Raw genomic sequence first — 16,856 nt, 5'->3', positions numbered from 1 at the left:
TTTTCTTAAATCATGCAAAATAATACAATGATTAATCATACAAAGTAACCAATGATTAACCATACAAAGTGAACAATGATTAATCATACAATGTAGACAATGATTAACCATACAAAGTAAACAATGATAAACCATACAAAGTAAACAATGATTAATCATACAAAGCACACAAAGATTAATCATACAAAGCAGACAATGATTAATCATACAAAAGTAGACAATGATTAATCATACAAATTAGACAATGATCATTCAATTACTTGAAATCATAAGAAATTACAAATAGGTACCTGTAATGCTTTCTACATTTAGAGTGTCATTGAAAGTTAGGTTAGCATGCATCTGCAGACGAATACAAGCTGATTTCTAAGAGCATGTACATGAAATATTTTTAAATTTGTAATAAAAGCCAGTCAAAAATTATCTCAATTTACAATTGGGAACTGATCCGTACATGAATTGATTAAAGGGTCTGCATAATACATTAAGACTAATTAAGTCTAAACATAAGTGATACATATATGATGTTTGGGTACAATATCATGAGAGAAGATGTAATACATAGAAAGTCACTATGTAGCGTATACACGCAAAATTTTATTTTACAAGCGTCAGTATCAAAATTCTTGTCGATCATACCTTCATCCTCCATAAGTGGATTTATATTTATTTTTCTCATATTTAATGCATATATAATTTTATTGAACTATTATTTATTTATTTATTGTTAATCTAAATAACCACAGTAAACACAAATGTAATAAAGATCTTATCTCTGATTTTCATATTACAAGTTTCATGATAAGAAAATGATTTGTAAATTTGTTTATTAACAGGTTTACATAATATTGTCACAGGTTTGAGTTTAATTAATTTATATGCATATAAAGGTATATGGCAATGCACCGCATCAAAGCATTTCAGACTACAAGAATTCAGGTAAGACATAACTACTTTCTTTCTTAAACGTTGAATATCAACCATCGAATTTATTTTACATCATACATACAGAGGCTTCAATCCAACTCAAATTGTTTAAAATAACGACAATACGTCATGTAATAATATGCAGCTTCATAGCATTATATATCGACTGGTTCACTCATTTCTAAGAGTACAATTCATTCTATATTGTTTCTTAAATATAAAAAACTGGACTGTTTTACTGTTTTGTCCATAGGGATAATAGGTCCGCATTTAAATTTATAGAAAAAAAGTCTGCATTTCATTTGAAGCAGCTCATACGTATACTTTTGCATGTATGCATTGTATAAATGAATGCTTTTAATTAGGACAAGATATTACATGCATGTATGAACCGTTAGAGTAATATCGACCTCAAACTCCGTTAGATCCATCATTGATTACAGTAGCTAAACTGTATGGATTAAAGATTAGAGAGTAATATATTAACATCAATGAATATGATATAAAATGTTAAACTTGTATTTTGGATCAAAATTATATGACCAAAATAATGTTTCATTACAATTGAAAAGTTATGAATCCAATAATTCAATTATGTTGATATTTTTATTCATGCAGAGAATTTCATACATGAATCACCAACCCAGTAGTCTGAATTATATAAGATTGTATTTATCCAAATTATCCAAATCTGAAGTATTACAAGTTTCAAAATACATCGAGGCATATCGTTTGAATTGCACATGATAGAACCTCTCGGTGACGGAGTTTCCATAGTTTTGGTTTTGTGCAATTCCTGAATACATTTATATTTGGGATTTAGACTTTCTTATATATTTGATTTTAATATTGCTGATGAGAGTTAACTCCTTTAAACACGTGTACAGCATATTCAAAGTGACAATATATATCACTGGCATTGTGTATAAATTTATTTTGCAATGCACACATTTTCTCATTCACATTAAGCTACAAACCGAGAACAGCACAAAAAATACTTATTTATAATGTAAGGTCTTAAATATATAAATAAAGTTACGATAAAACACAATTCACGATATTTGGTCATATCCACTAATAAAGTTCAACTGTTAAAGTCGATTTGCACATGTACTCCATCGTGTACTATTGTTAATTCATCAAACAAAGCGAGACGAAAATATGGTTGCTGTTTTGTAAGCTTAGCCAATGCTTGTAAATACATATGAACAACTTCTGGTATGTTATTGTCATTTTGCAGTAACTTTGGAGCGGTCTGTTAAACAGAACAAGTCATGAACAGATCTGTTGCTTTTCTCCTAGTGTTGATTTTTTGCACTGGTAAGATTCTATTCCATATTACTTGGAAAACGTTTTCGCTTTTCACTTATATAATGATAAAATATGAAAATAATATAATCAAGAATTAAATGCATATTCAGGAATGCTGATTAATGTCAATTAAACCTTTTTTTAATTCTTTTCAATATCGAAGTGACACTTTATCAAACTATAATAGAAATTTTACTGGTTGAATTCAACGCAGTTTTTTTTTTTTCGATAAGTGATACATGTGACAAAGATTATATTTGGATATTGAAAAATCCATCATGTTCCAAATTAAATGTAACGAGAAGTTTGTATCTACCTACAAAAACCTATATGTATCCACCCATTTCAAATTTTAAAGCTGAATAACTAAATTAAGTGCATGATAAATTTCTGGTAACATGCACAATTGTATATTATGTCCTAACAATTAAATATGGTGCAGTAGTTTCATAGGAATCCCGCTTGCGAACGAAGACAAACAGACAGACAGACAGAAGGACGGGCCGTCTTATTAAGGTTAACAAATCTATCTTCCAACAAAGGTTTGGGGAAACATTAAAAATTTCTTTTTAAAATGCTCAAAAAGGTGTCAGTTATATCTAACTTCTTGTGCGTGAACCAAGTGAATTTTACAAAATGTGGACACACATAGATTAAGCAAGTGTGAAAATTAAACGGAACATATTTTGGCGCTTAAGGAGGTAGACCTGGGGTAAGGGACATTACTCTCTTGAAATCAGTGATATGTTTGTATCTTATTCAATTTCACCAAAGCCTGTCAAGCTTTAATCTGAAACAGAATGAAATCAGTCCATATTTCTTTGATGCTTACATGGGATTGATGTTAATTGCTGAATACATACGTTCGAATGATTTTAAGAGTTGTGTCCCTTACCCTAGGTCTACCTCCTTAAATATAAAGTGCAAATGTTCATAATATACTACTAAACAGCGGCGATGTTACTTTACAAACTTGAAGACTTGGAATATGTCATGACTGTAAGTATATTGTCAGATCGATGGATTTTGATATATATATATATCAAATCTATTATAATTTTGTCTGATTATTTTTACTTACAGTTTATATTTTAAATTTTAGTTTCTAGTGGAAAAATGGCAAGTTTCTGCTTTGGTATTAAATGTAATGACGGCGAAGACGCTCAATGTCAAGAAGACTGCATTAAGTTGCGATGCAATGGGGAAACTACGAGCAAAAGGTCCTGTGAGATAAACGTCGAAAAACAGACGTGCTGCTGTTACGGAGAGGATTGTTGGAAGGACCTCTAATACTGAAAATGATCCAAAATAACAAATAAATCAATACATTTATTTGTTTGAATTAAGCAATTTTAACATGTTTTGTTATTTTAATTTTCATATGCTGTTTTTACAGCTGTATCCCAATGTTAATGGTACATAATGCGCCTTTGGAGGACCGCAAAATGATGTCACGACTAGTGTGTTTGCCCATAAAGATTACACATGACGCTTTCGTCATGAATTAATATTACAATATCAAACATATCAAATTCTAATTTGAATTCAAAGCAATGACGTTAGGTAAAACTACAACTTATTTATTAATGATTATCCAAAAATGATAAATCATCTATGATAGAAACTGAAATCTGAGAGCGGACATTGTTGCATTTTTTTTTATCCTAGTACGATATACGGGCAGAGAGTTACGCAGTTTCTGACCATAGACATTGTAATACTGTTATAGAACCAGACAGAAAAATATTGTCAACCAAAATGTCTTACATTTTAACATCATCGCGTTCAGAGTCATTCTTGTAAGATTCGGTGAGGTTTGATAAATAAACGTACTTATTTACATGTTTCTAAACAAAGTGTTGCATAGATTACACTAGACATGGAAAACAGACAAACATGATAAAGAACATAAAGTAACTAAAAAATACATACAGAGTAACAAATGTAAATGAGAAACTCGGACTCCACTAAAAACTGGGAGCATGAACCAGATGCACCGGTAGGGTAAACGCCCTCAGCTTTTTCCAGAAAAACCCGCCGAGTTGCTCATAAAAAGTCAAGTACTGGGGAGAAGAAATACGAAAGGAAAACTATGACACATTGAACAAATCAGTTGAGAAGGAAATTGTCAACATCTTCTAACCGACCAACAGAACAATTTCATGGTTGAGGTCCAAACATCCGAAGAGAATATCATAAAAAATTGGTTACTAGACACGAGCAGAAAGTATCAACAGTGTGTAAATGCAATTTGCGAGGTAGACGAGTCTAAAAACTTAATATACATTAAAATATTTGATCATCGTTAAAGTAGAGAAATTCTGCATGTTTTTAGTATCAAAAGGGAAAGAATTTTTTTAATAATTATGCATATGACATTTTTCACTTCACTTTGTACATTTAAACTTTGATAACATCCTTATCATCTTCAAAAGAAAAGCAAGTAGAAGCCGCCCACTCCAAGCACAATCGCGCTTTATACCTTTAAAAAAGATTTAATTGATAAAGCACTGTCAAAGCACTATCAATCATTTTGTCCCAATACCCCTACCCTGCAACCCCAGTAAAACTATGGTCTACTAGTCTAAACCTCCTGTATTCAAAGTCGTCAATAAGGTAACAATAGAAGGGTAAATTACTATTTGTTGCATGGCTCAAATGTTCTAGATTCTGAAACAAATGTAGAAGTTTTTCTTAAAGTTCAGAAGTTTACTTTCAAAAGTAGAGGTTTTATAAATGCTTGACTTCCATGTACTGCATCTCTTCACTGATTTTGTAATTCCATTTTTTTTTATTCACTTGTCTTATTAACTAATCAGTTTAGAAAACCATTCCACACGCATTTCATTTATAAGCACCTTTTTGCAAGTTTAGCTTCTTTCCGAATCCTACCATGAGTTTTGGATGTACATGTGTATACTGTATTAGCTTGCGCTTATATACTTGAATAAAGATGCTTAGATTAACCACCTCTATATTGAAGCTAACTGTTGGTATTGAATAGTAAACTGATAAACAAAAGAGTAATTAGGAGACAAAGATTCTATCGGAAATAAAAAAAAACAGGGACAAAGACTAGACAGAGAAGATAGAAACACACAACAATGAAAACGAAACAACCAAATATCACGTAGAATCAAGAGAAAATGACCAACTTGGAATCCACTTATAACTGGGAACAAGGACCAGGTGCACCAATAGGATAGATACGTGTTTTCTACTTTTCAAGAAAGATTCGCCGAATTGCTCATACACGTAAAAAGTGAAGTCAAGGGTAGACGGAAGAGGAAGGAAAAGTAATGACACAGCAATGAACAAACTGGTTCTTATGGTACAGATTGATACACCGTAACGACCCATGAATCCATAATGACAACTATAGAACTTCGGAAGCGATGACTTTCATCTGGTAGCATCATAATCCTGTTTCAGAAGGCTACGTTTAAGAGGTTTAGCGCTGTACAAAGATCATGACGGATATCTTCCCTGCATATCAATAAGTGATTTGTTACTATGGAGACAAAGTAAAACTATAAAATCATTTTTATTTTTGGTAGAAACAACTATAAAATATATACATATAGCTTGAACATTAATAAATTGCAACATTTCAATAATAAAACAATAAAACAATGTAGGATAAGCTTGAGCACTCATAAAATCGTTTACTAAATTGTTTTATCGGTACAAAAAAGCCAAAATATCACAATATTGATCTTTGAATTTGCTTACATATGCATGTGCGTAATAAAAACTGACAAGTTCTTAACTACTTGAAAAACACGGTCTCGTCTAATAAGAAGAAAAACTGATTTAAAGTTACATGTTTAAATTCAGGGGTTAAAATCCACTTAAACTAGTTTCGTTCTAGTCTATTATAACAAATAAAGACTAACAAATATCGTTCGGGGCTAAATTATTCTTTGTAAGCTTGCATAAGAGCATCCACAGGATGCGAGACACACATTTTAAAAAAGTATATACAGAATAACTTGTCATGATTAAATATACGAAAATGAATAAAATATTCTATCCTAAACATCAATTTAATTTTAAAAATGTAAAAATGAGGTGTAAAATACATATGTTCGTAACATGAGAAAACATTGTAACAAATATGTTAAACTATGAATATAGATAAAAATGATAAAATGCACGAAATTAAGCTTAAGTTTCTCATAGTCTGTCGGAATCGGTGACCACGTACCGAACTTTGTCTTTGTAGGCTAAATTTGAATGGGCATCCTTTTCTGGGTATTAACCATTGGATTGATAATCGGTGTTTATGGGTTTGTATCTCATTGGATCAGGAGCTATATCTTCGTCTGATGCTGGACCCCAGTGGGATTCGTTCTTCATTGCATCGGGACACTAAACAAGAAATTATGAAGTTTTTTTTAAATATTAAGGTAAAAGATTCCACATGTTTATTTTTAAATACATTTAAAGTTAAAGTTTCAAAGGATCTAACTTGTCATACATGTATAATCATGTCTAATTGGATCATGATAATTATTTCGTCGAAAGTCTATTCACGTTTACTCAGACAGATAAACAGATGGACATTTCGTTAGGTGGGGCATCGAAAACGGGATCCGAAGAGACTTTTTCCTAACACTAAGAGAAAACTATAAACAGATCGATAGTCCCGAACAAATTAGAGACAAAACTTAAAGTAAAGGACTCCGCATGGGCAGAATTCGGTACAGAAAAATTCCAGGAAAGAAGAGCCTAAAAAAGTATGTATGCGAGGTTGTAAAGAGGGTCAAGCGGCGGGTCTAACTTTGGTGAGTAGTATGACTTACATAGTACATACTCATTGATAGGTTACAATGGAGGTCTAGGTAGCTAGCTCAGGAAAGGTGAGTAGTATTTACCACTGATTTATAGGGTCGAGTGAAAAAACTGAAAAGTCAATATCTGAGAGCAGAATGACTAGATACATGCAGCTCGGTTCATGCATGGTAAATGGATTAACGCACTAATAAACAGGGTCAAAGAAATACTTACTCCCTTTCTGATACATTGTGCCAGCAAAAAATCGTAAAGTAAGTATCCAGATACAATGATGATTTCATTTTTGTTCTTCCCAAAAATACAAAGGTATTCCTATTTGATCCATGTGAGATTTCCTTATCTCACCCGCGGGCAAGATAAAACAAGCCACATGTGTGACGTCTCAATTAAACGTTTGATTTAGTTTTGCAAACAAGAGGCTCCCAGGAGCCTTAATTGCTCACTTGGTTGAATTTTGTCTTTTAAGAGCAATAAATTTAACAAGAAGTTGTCCAGCAATTTTATCTCAAGAAGACTTTGGTAGGACTTATCATCTGGATCATTTCAGCAATTGAAAGTTTCTTTCTATCATAGTTTTCAAGATATTGGCTGAAAACTGTTTAAAAACCTGTCACTATTCCCCTGTCAAGTGCAATAACTCTTACAAGGAGTTGTCTGACAACTTTTATGCCTTAAGACTTTTGTAGTCCTAATAATAAGGAGCATTTCAGTTAATGAAAGAATTTGGCTAAACCTAACGGTTTTGGAGATATATGCAAAAAACTACTGTCTCACCCCTATGTTTTACTTTTAGTAACGACGGTCATGTTTAGTTTCAACTGATAAAGTAGTGTCAACGGAAAAGATTTTTGAAAGAAATAACATTAAAAATAGCAAAAAAGTTGAAAAAGGGCCATAACTCTAACATGGCATAACGGATTAAGACGAAAATTTGACCGCTTATAGATCTCATCATGCTGAACACTTTTACCCAGTCAGAAATTAGCTAAACCTAACGGTTTTGGAGATATATGCGAAAAACTACTGTCTGACCCCTATGTTCTCTTTTTTAGTAACACCGGCCATGCTTTTCGACGGATCAAATATTCCCGCATAAGTTCTATGCAGAATATCCAACGGAACATTCATACCAAGTTTGGTTCCAATTGGTCAAGTAGTGCCAGAGAAGCTGAGTTTTGAAATATTGTTAACGACGACGGCCATGTGAGCTAGTCACATTCTGAATAGGTTTACTAATCACAAAACAATCAAACACTATAAAAAAATGAAAAACCAGGAAATCTCTGACACAGCGGTTAGTGTTTAAATGTTCTGTAATTCGACAGAGCCTCGTTACAGAATTTAATATCCTACCCATGGATGTCTTAGATGTTAAAGTTTCAAAGCATCTAACTTGTCATACATGTATAATCTTGTATAATTGGATCATGATAATTATTTCGTCGAAAATATATTCACGTTTACTCAGACAGATACACAGATGGACATTTCGTTAGGTGGGGATACGGGGTAATCGAGCACGGATCCATAGAGATTTTCCTGATGCAAAGAGCATGAAGAGGGAACTATAGACAGATCGATAGTCCCGAACAATCTAGAGACAGAACTTAAAATGAAGGACTCCATTTAGGAAAAAATCAGTACAGAAAAATTCCAGGAAAGACGAGCGTAAAAACACGATTGTGTACGTGAGGTTGCGGTGGGTTTAACTTTGGTGAGTAGTATAACTTGCATTATACATACTCATTGATAGGTTACAATGGAGGTCTAGGTAGCTAGGCTCAGGAAAGGTGAGTAGTTCCATTCTGTGTAAGAAATAGGCAGTTGGTGCTACAATGCATCCAACCATATTGCATACCTACAGGAAGAATGTAATATAATTTAAAGCCGCTGTGATGAGTAGTTTAGAAAACTGACGTAACCAATGTCACGGACGTGATCACGTAAAAGTATACCCCGTCTCCTTTGGAGCGGGGGTATCAAAATATTTCTTGATAAGTCTTTTTGTATATTTATTTATATCTTTGTGTCTTTTTTATAAGTTTGTATCAAATTTTATCCGTATCAATTTCAGAGATGATGAAATCAAAATAAGCACGTAAGTATGATAATGACAGTGACAAATGACATTAAAAAGTTGCTTTTACATGAACAAATAATACTACAAAATTGTTTTCCATAAATTTCCAAATACAATCTTTGATTTTAAGGAGGAGGGCCTGAGGTACTTGAATTCAGTGATGTGTTTGTATCTTATTCAATTTCAACAAAACCTATCAAACTTTCATTTGAAACGGAATGAAATCAGTCCTAGTTACTTTGATACTTACATGAGATTGATGTAAAATGCTGAATACAAACGTTACAATGGTTTGTAAGAGTTGTGTTTCTTACCCTATGTCTACTTCCTTAGCAGATATTAAGATTCTGAAATAGTAATTTCATAATACCCACCGTATATATATAACATATGCCAAATAATTCTGCCATACTAACAAGCATAAGATTGTAACTGCCATTCCAATCTACCAGTGTTAACAATATATACCACCCTAAAAAAAAACAAAACAAAATAATCTTTGTTACTTGAGGTAGTCCAACCAAGAAACCAATGAGACAACAAGTAGAGTGAACAACTGCTTCTTTGGTCTGAGGAATTTTGGGAAGGACTCAACAAAGCCACTTGTCACTGTTTCCATCATAGCAAACTGTAAAAATAAAAGTTTATTCAAAATAAAATAATTCATATATCATAGATGCATTTTTCGTCATATCTATGGGGAAACATTTTGAACTTCATGTACATGATTGCAAGGAATATACATTTTGTATAACAATATATGCCAAGCAACCTAAAATATTTCATAATCATATTTATGCAAAATATACTAATAAGAGGTGTATTTTACATTGAACGTCAGATAAGAAAAGAAGTTAGTCAAAAGAGTTAAATCAGAACTCATTGAAAAATATATTTTTCATTACAAATCATTATGCAACTTGTCAGTTTTCTTTTCACTTTTCAAATCCCTTCTGAACGTTGTAGCTCTTGCAAAATCATGCTAGTGACATGCTGGATGCACATTTAATAGCACAAAAATAAACAAAAAATAAGTGACTAATCATCCACAGTATGATTAAGAAGTTACATGCTTTTAAAAGTTAAAAATCAACAAGTGACATACTTGACTATCAAGCCCAAGAGTGAAAATTATGACGAAGGAAAGGAATGCCCAAATTGGAGCAACAGGCATTCTTGCGATACCTTCTGGGTAGGCAATAAAAGCTAAACCAGGTCCTGAAAAATACACATTGTTTACAATTTTGACCTAACCTCTCAAAAAATTTAATGAAAGGCCTAAGTAAGTACTTTCAATGTTTTGTTAGTGATGAGGTGTGAAAAAAGTTAATTTGGTAATGATTGGAAACAAGGTTACATTGACTGCAAACAAAAACATGATTAAGTTAGATATCTATTAATATAAAAATAAATGGTCAAATATTGTATACGATTAATTTTTGCATTTACACTTTGTAATATATAAGATTATAAAGCTTGGAATGAGAGGTTACTCCTTACAACACGTGAACAGCATATCAAAATTGTAATATATATGATTTGTGTTTTTTTATTTTACATACTACTATCTGAAATTAGGCTCAATTCAGTAAAACGGTCATTTTATCATATTTCATCATGAAATTTAATTTGATTTTTAACATGTACATATTTAATGCTAATATATCTGAAAATATAACAAAACTGATCAAAGTGATTAAAGATAAAAAATATTTCTCAATTATGATACTCAGATGTATGTTCAATGAAGTGCTTGAAACTATTAAAATGAAATGGGAAATGATAAATACGCAAAATTAGCAAAAATGATGCGACCATTATAAATAATTTTGAAAAAGTTAATGTGTTCAACCTCAATATGAAAAAGTCGTTTTGTTTCTGACGCTTAACAGCAGAATGCATATTAAACATATTTGTACATACTTAACATTAATATTACATGTAGGTTATGGTATCTTATCTGATAATGAATAAATTGTTTAAATTGTTTGGAAGCATGAGTCAGGATATACATAAGTTTCCATCTAGAATGAAGTACTTCTTCGTCTAAGAATCGGGCAAAATATATATAAGGTGTGGCACATTAAGGAAAAAACGCAGAGATATTTTTGCATTAACCAATTAATCATACGTGATAACCACTAGTAATAACCATCAAAGTGTTTGAAAAATTTGCCTTTTTAAGATATTGACAGGTCAAATTTAGTTGAAATGCACTACGGTAAAATAAGGGGGTGAGTTTTCCCACACTCTTTAATTTTAAACATATTTTATTTGTAATAAACAAAATGGATCAAACACAAGTAAAATAACATACTTATGAATACAAATTCAATAGTGTTATTTATGTTTTACAAAGTTAAGCCGAGACAGTAAAAATATAACATTAGATGATGTGGTGAGATGCGATGTGATGTGATGTGATGGGTATTAATTCAGCTCAAGCAATAAGGAATCTTTTCGTGCATTTAACGAAGGAATATACACAGTCCGACACAACCTGATATTGTTTTTCTGATAGATTTTATGCAAGACCAACAAGTAGATGTAGGTCTATATTGCAAAATTCAAGAACCCACTGTAGGTCGCTCATTAGTTTGGTTCTTGCATTGCTATAAAGAGGGCATACAAAAAAGTAATTGTGAGCAGTCTCGTACGTATGACCACAATGCCACATTGGACTTTGTATAATACTGAGTCTATACAAATCAAAGTTTAAAAAGGATGAAGAATTACGAAGTTGAGTGATCAGTATATTTAAATTTCTTGGGCCGTAGAAAAAATGTTTGGGAACAGTTAATTTATCACTGGTGTTCAGTAAACACGATTTGAATCGTTTGGGTGCCCGAATCTCCCATAATGTTCTATCTAGTTTATTCCATTCAACTATTGTTGATGGAAAAAAAGATTCACGAGTCACCGACAGCCTACAAAAGGGAACAATAATATCTTCACCATTCCGAAGCGGATATACTGTAGTAGATTGGATCTTCGGTGGCATTAGGTCTTGTAAATAATCCGGAGCCATTTTATTATATATTTTATGAAATATATTTAATTTTTACGTTTTCTTCGATCCTCTAGATTTTCCCATCCAATTTCTCGATATACTTGCTCCGATTTGGTGAATATCGGTAAGCCAGTTATTATTCTAGCAGCTTCGAGTTGTAAAGTTTCTAGCTTTTGAGTGTTTACTATCCCACAATTATCCCAGACTTCTGAGGCATATTCAAATAAAGGTTGGATATACACTGTGAATAGTTTCTCTAAGTGATTCCGAGAATGTGTAAATTTTAATTTTCGAAGAATACTAAGATTCTTTTTAATCGAGGTAGCTACATTTTCTCTGGAGGAACGTTTCAATGTGTTATTTTGTAAAGGCATAGTACAAAACAAAGTCAACACTATCAACAAATAACTGTCTCATGCGTAGAAATACAATGATACAATGTAAACAATGATTAACCATACAAAGTTAACAATGATTAATCATACTAAGTACACAAAAATTAATCATACAAAGTAGACAATGATTAATTATACAAAAGTAGACAATGACTATTCACTTCCTTGTAATTGGAAACCTTAAGAAATTACAAATAGGTACCTGTAATGTTTTCTACATTTAGAGTGTCATTGAAAGTTAGGTTAGCATGCATCTGCAGCCGAATACAATTTTATTTTACAAGCGTCAGTATCAAAATTCTTGTCGATCATACCTTCATCCCCAATTAGTGGATGTATATTTATTTTTCTCATATTTAATGCATATCTAATTTTATCAAACTATTATTTATTTTTCGTATTGTTAATCTAAATAACCACAGTAAACACAAATGTAATAAAGATCTTATCTCTGATTTTTCATATTATGAGTTTCATGATAAGAAGATGATTTGTAAATTTGTTTATTAACAGGTTTACATAATATTGTCACAGGTTTGAGTTTAATTAATTTATATGCATATAAAGGTATATGGCAATGCACCGCATCAAAGCATTTCAGACTACAAGAATTCAGGTAAGACATAACTACTTTCTTTCTTAAACGTTGAATATCAACCATCAAATTTATTTTCCATCATACATACAGAGGCTGCAATCCAATTCAAATTGTTTAAAATAACGACAATACGTCATGTAATAATATGCAGCTTCATAGCATTATATATCGACTGGTTCACTCATTTCTAAGAGTACAATTCATTCTATATTGTTTCTTAAATATAAAAAAACTGGTCGGTTTTACGGTTTTGTCCATAGGGATAATAGGTCCGCATTTAAATTTATAGAAAAAAGTCTGCATTTCATTTGAAGCAGCTCATACGTATACTTTTGCATGTATGCATTGTATAAATGAATGCTTTTAATTAGGACAAGATATTACATGCATGTATGAACCGTTAGAGTAATATTGACCTCAGACTCCGTTAGGTCCATCATTGATTACAGTAGCTAAACTGTATGGATTAAAGATTAAAGAGTAATATATTAACATCAATGAATATGCTATAAAATGTTAAACTTGTATTTTGGATCAAAATTATATGACCAAAATAATGTTTCATTACAATTCTTAATTAAGCTTTGAAAAGTTATGAATCCAATAATTCAATTAGGTTGATATTTTTATTCATGCAGAGAATTTCATACATGAATCACCAACCCAGTAGTCTGAATTATATGAGATTGTATTTATCCAAATTATCCAAATCTGAAGTATTACAAGTTTCAAAATACATTGAGGCATCATTTTTGAATTGCACATGATAGAACCTCTCGGTGATGGAGTTTCGATAATTTTGGTTTTGAGCAATTCCTGAATACATTTATATTTGGGATTTAGACTTTCTTATATATTTGATTTTAATATTGCTGATGAGAGTTAACTCCTTTAAACACGTGTACAGCATATTCAAAGTGACAATATATATTACTGGCATTGTGTATAAATTTATTTTGCCAAACATAGATGATTTTTTTCTCATTCACATTAAGCTACAAACCGAGAGCAGCACAAAAAATACTTATTTAAAATGTAAGGTCTTAAATATATAAATAAAGTTACGATAAAACACAATTCACGATATTTGGTCATATCAACTAATAAAGGTCAACTGTTAAAGTCGATTTGCACATGCACTGCATCGTGTACTATTGTTAATTCATAAAACAAAGCGAGACGAAAATATGGTTGCTGTTTTGTAAGCTTAGCCAATGCTTGTAAATACATATGAACAACTTCTGGTATGTTATTGTCATTTTGCAGTAACTTCGGAGCGGTCTGCTAAACAGAACAAGTCATGAACAGATATGTTGCTTTTCTCCTAGTGTTGATTTTTTGCACTGGTAAGATTCTATTCCATATTACTTGGAAAACGTTTTCGCTTTTCACTTATATAATGATAAAATATGAAAATAATATAATCAAGAATTAAATGCATATTCAGGGATGCTGATTAATGTCAATTAAACCTTTTTTTAATTCTTTTCAATATCGAAGTGACACTTTATCAAACAATAACAGAAATTTTACTGGTTGAATTCTACGCAGTTTTTTTTCGATAAGTGATAAATGTGACAAAGATTATCATTAGATATTGAAAAATCCATCATGTTCCAAATTAAATGTAACGAGAAGTTTGTATCTGCCTACAAAAACCTATATGTATCCACCCATTTCAAATTTTAAAGGTGAATAACTAAATTAAGTGCATAATAAATTTCTGGTAACATGCACAATTGTATATTATGTCCTAACCATTAAATATGGTGCAATAGTTTCAGAGGAATCCCGCTTGCGAACGAAGACAGACAGACAGACAGACAGAAGGACGGGCCGTCTTATTAAGGTTAACAAATCTATCTTCAAACAAAGGTTTGGGGAAACATTACAAATTTCGTTTTAAAATGCTCAAAAAGGTGTCAGTTATATCTAACTTCTTGTGTGTGAACCAAGTGAATTTTATAAAATGTGGACACACATAGATTAAGCAAGTGTGAAAATTAAACGGAATATATTTTGGCGCTTAAGGAGGTAGACCTGGGGTAAGGGACATTACTCTCTTGAAATCAGTGATATGTTTGTATCTTATTCAATTTCACCAAAGCCTGTCAAGCTTTCATCTGAAACAGAATGAAATCAGTCCATATTTCTTTGATGCTTACATGGGATTGATGTTAATATACATACGTTCCAATGATTTTAAGAGTTGTGTCCCTTACCCTAGGTCTACCTCCTTAAATATAAAGTGCAAATGTTTATAATATACTACTAAACAGCGGCGATGTTACTTTACAAACATGAAGACTTGGAATATGTCATGAGTGTAAGTATATTGTCAGATCGATGGATTTTGACATATATATATATCAAATCTATTATAATTTTGTCTGATTATTTTTACTTACAGTATATATTTTAAATTTTAGTTTCTAATGGAAAAATGGCAAGTTTCTGCTTTGGTATTAAATGTAATGACGGCGAAGACGCTCAATGTCAAGAAGACTGCATAAAGTTGCGATGCAATGGGAAAACTACGAGCAAAAGGTCCTGTGAGATAAACGTCGACAAACAGACGTGCTGCTGTTACGGAGAGGATTGTTGGAAGGACCTCTAATACTGAAAATGATCCAAATGACAAATAAATCAATACATTTATTTGTTTTAATTAAGCAATTTTAACATGTATCGTTATTTTACAGCTGTATCCGAATGTTAATTGTACATAATGCGCCTTTGGAGGACCGCAAAATGATGTCACGACTAGTGGGTTTGCCCATAAAGATTACACATGACGCTTTCGTCATGAATTAATATTGCAATATCAAACATATCAAATTCTAATTTGAATTCAAAGCAATGACGTTAGGTAAAACTACAACTTATTTATTAATGATTATCCAAAAATGATAAATCATCTATGATAGAAACTGAAATCTGAGAGCGGACATTGTTTCGTTTCTTTTTTTATCTGTAGTAGTTCGTGTAAAATCCTAGTACGATATACGGGCAGAGAGTTACGCAGTTTCTGACCATAGACATTGTAATACTGTTATACAACCAGACAGAAAAATATTTTCAACCAAAATGTCTTACATTTTAACATCATCGCGTTCAGAGTCATTCTTGTAAGATTCGGTGATGTTTGATAAATAAACGTACTTATTTACATGTTTCTAAACAAAGTGCTGCATAGATTACACTAGACATGGAAAACAGACAAACATGATAAAGAACATAAAGTAACTAAAAAATACATACAGAGTAACAAATGTAAATGAGAAACTCGGACTCCACTAAAAACTGGGAGCATGAACCAGATGCACCGGTAGGGTAAACGCCCTCAGCTTTTTCCAGAAAAACCCGCCGAGTTGCTCATAAAAAGTCAAGTACTGGGGAGAAGAAATACGAAAGGAAAACTATGACACATTGAACAAATCAGTTTTCATGGTGCAGATGGATACACCATAAAGATCCACATTATTACCTGTGTAGTGATGACTTTAATCTTGTAGCAACATAACCTGTTCCAGAAGTCTAACTGTAAGAAGTCTAGCGCGATACAGTTTGCATAGTTACGGCAAGCCTTAGCATAACATTTGAGTTGTGATATGAAAACTCCATACGCAGGTGCTGATGGGATGTTGCCACTGATGAAAGCAAAGTTGACGATTCTTAATGAAAGGTCATCACAATTGCCGTAAAGTTAGGTCAATAGTTTTCCTTTACCATCGATTT

General features: G+C 32.0%; 2 long non-coding RNA genes across 2 annotated transcripts; both read left to right on the top strand.

The window, feature by feature from the left end:
* The first annotated feature begins 865 nt into the window (after positions 1-865).
* On the top strand, positions 866-3,588 carry LOC148605368 (uncharacterized). The gene is made up of 3 exons (XR_015916067.1): positions 866-939; positions 2,168-2,247; positions 3,341-3,588. It is a non-coding gene; the product is annotated as an uncharacterized LOC148605368 (long non-coding RNA).
* Positions 3,589-13,000: 9,412 nt separating this feature from the next.
* Positions 13,001-15,786, top strand: LOC148605367 (uncharacterized). Its single transcript, XR_015916042.1, has 3 exons — positions 13,001-13,136; positions 14,385-14,464; positions 15,548-15,786. It is a non-coding gene; the product is annotated as an uncharacterized LOC148605367 (long non-coding RNA).
* The last annotated feature ends 1,070 nt before the right edge of the window (positions 15,787-16,856 follow it).

This window comes from Perna viridis, chromosome 10 (assembly GCF_037379345.1).
Source record: "Perna viridis isolate PV_CMFRI_1.1 ecotype Kerala chromosome 10, ASM3737934v1, whole genome shotgun sequence".
Lineage (NCBI taxonomy): Eukaryota > Metazoa > Mollusca > Bivalvia > Mytilida > Mytilidae > Perna > Perna viridis.
This window is presented reverse-complemented; position numbering and strand designations above follow the sequence as displayed.